The 2,500-nt window shown below is 44.0% G+C and overlaps 1 protein-coding gene across 1 annotated transcript in view; it reads right to left on the reverse strand.

The window, feature by feature from the left end:
• The window catches only part of LOC125042745 (putative zinc metalloproteinase YIL108W), a 32,418-nt gene that overhangs the window by 17,110 nt on the left and 12,808 nt on the right, over nucleotides 1-2,500 (reverse strand). The gene's annotated exons all lie outside the window — the stretch shown is intronic.

A 2,500-nucleotide genomic window follows, 5' to 3' on the forward strand; every position in this document is an offset into this window, starting at 1 on the left:
GTTAGTAGGTGTGTGTTAGTAGGTGTGTGTTAGTAGGTGTGTGTTAGTAGGTGTGTGTTAGTAGGTGTGTGTTAGTAGGTGTGTGTTAGTAGGTGTGTGTTAGTAGGTGTGTGTTAGTAGCTGTGTGTGGGTTAGTAGCTGTGTGTGGGTTAGTAGCTGTGTGTGGGTTAGTAGCTGTGTGTGGGTTAGTAGCTGTGTGTGGGTTAGTAGCTGTGTGTGGGTTAGTAGCTGTGTGTGGGTTAGTAGCTGTGTGTGGGTTAGTAGCTGTGTGTGGGTTAGTAGCTGTGTGTGGGTTAGTAGCTGTGTGTGGGTTAGTAGCTGTGTGTGGGTTAGTAGCTGTGTGTGGGTTAGTAGCTGTGTGTGGGTTAGTAGCTGTGTGTGGGTTAGTAGCTGTGTGTGGGTTAGTAGCTGTGTGTGGGTTAGTAGCTGTGTGTGGGTTAGTAGCTGTGTGTGGGTTAGTAGCTGTGTGTGGGTTAGTAGCTGTGTGTGGGTTAGTAGCTGTGTGTGGGTTAGTAGCTGTGTGTGGGTTAGTAGCTGTGTGTGGGTTAGTAGCTGTGTGTGGGTTAGTAGCTGTGTGTGGGTTAGTAGCTGTGTGTGGGTTAGTAGCTGTGTGTGGGTTAGTAGCTGTGTGTGGGTTAGTAGCTGTGTGTGGGTTAGTAGCTGTGTGTGGGTTAGTAGCTGTGTGTGGGTTAGTAGCTGTGTGTGGGTTAGTAGCTGTGTGTGGGTTAGTAGCTGTGTGTGGGTTAGTAGCTGTGTGTGGGTTAGTAGCTGTGTGTGGGTTAGTAGCTGTGTGTGGGTTAGTAGCTGTGTGTGGGTTAGTAGCTGTGTGTGGGTTAGTAGCTGTGTGTGGGTTAGTAGCTGTGTGTGGGTTAGTAGCTGTGTGTGGGTTAGTAGCTGTGTGTGGGTTAGTAGCTGTGTGTGGGTTAGTAGCTGTGTGTGGGTTAGTAGCTGTGTGTGGGTTAGTAGCTGTGTGTGGGTTAGTAGCTGTGTGTGGGTTAGTAGCTGTGTGTGGGTTAGTAGCTGTGTGTGGGTTAGTAGCTGTGTGTGGGTTAGTAGCTGTGTGTGGGTTAGTAGCTGTGTGTGGGTTAGTAGCTGTGTGTGGGTTAGTAGCTGTGTGTGGGTTAGTAGCTGTGTGTGGGTTAGTAGCTGTGTGTGGGTTAGTAGCTGTGTGTGGGTTAGTAGCTGTGTGTGGGTTAGTAGCTGTGTGTGGGTTAGTAGCTGTCTGTGGGTTAGTAGCTGTCTGTGGGTTAGTAGCTGTCTGTGTGTTAGTAGCTGTCTGTGTGTTAGTAGCTGTCTGTGTGTTAGTAGCTGTCTGTGTGTTAGTAGCTGTCTGTGTGTTAGTAGCTGTCTGTGTGTTAGTAGCTGTCTGTGTGTTAGTAGATGTCTGTGTGTTAGTAGATGTCTGTGTTAGTAGGTGTGTGTGTTAGTAGGTGTGTGTTAGTAGGTGTGTGTGTTAGTAGGTGTGTGTGTTAGTAGGTGTGTGTGTTAGTAGGTGTGTGTGTGTTAGTAGCTGTGTGTATCAGTAGGTGTATGTGTTAGTAGGTGTGTGTGTTAGAAGCTGTATGTGTGTGTTAGTAGCTGTGTGTGTGTTAGTAGCTGTGTGTGTGTTAGTAACTATGTCTGTTAGTAGGTGTGAGTAAATAAATGTGTGTGAATAGGTGTAGGTAAGTAGATGTGTGTGAGTAGATGTGTGTGTGAGTAGATGTGTGTATAGGTGTGTCTATTAAGATGTGTGTAGGTAGGTATATGTGTTAGTAGATGTGTTAGTATGTATGTGTGTTAGGTGTGTTACTACCTAACATGTATGTGTTAGTATGCATGTGTGTTAGTAGGTGTGTTAGTATGTATGTGTGTTAGTAGGTGTGAATAGGTGTATGTAGGTAGATGTGTGTGTATAGGTGTGTCTATGAAGATGTGTGTAGGTAGGTGTATGTGTGTTAGTATGTATGTGTTAGTAGGTGTGTTAGTATGTATGTGTGTTAGTAGGTGTGTTAGTATATATGTGTTAGTAGGTGTAACTGTATGTGTGTGAGTAGATGTGTGAGTGGCTGGGTGTGGATAGATGTGTGTGTATGTAAGTGTGTGTGAGTAGATGTGGGAGTAGATGTGGGAGTAGATGTGTGAGTAGGTGTGTGTGTGTGTGTGTGAGAAGGTGTGTGTTAATAGGTGTGTGTGAGAAGGTGTGTGTTAATAGGTGTGTGTTAACCCATTACCCACTGTGAGTACACTTGTTTAATTGTTTTTACACATAGATGGCTACACTTGTATAAGTCACCAATGAGCCAATTATGAGTACTGCTTGTCTTGCCCGTTCACCCTTTCTTTAATTTACGAAAATATTTTACGTCATCTTAATTTGCTATTACTAATGTTTATAACATCATAGTAATTATAATGTTTATAATAACACCATCGAAATTCATAGCAATTGTAAAAAATACATTTTCCCCGCCAATTCAAGGAAAGGTGAAATCAGGTAAGGCAGAGCCATCTTTATGTA

This window comes from Penaeus chinensis, chromosome 32 (genome assembly GCF_019202785.1).
Source record: "Penaeus chinensis breed Huanghai No. 1 chromosome 32, ASM1920278v2, whole genome shotgun sequence".
Taxonomy (NCBI): Eukaryota; Metazoa; Arthropoda; class Malacostraca; order Decapoda; family Penaeidae; genus Penaeus; species Penaeus chinensis.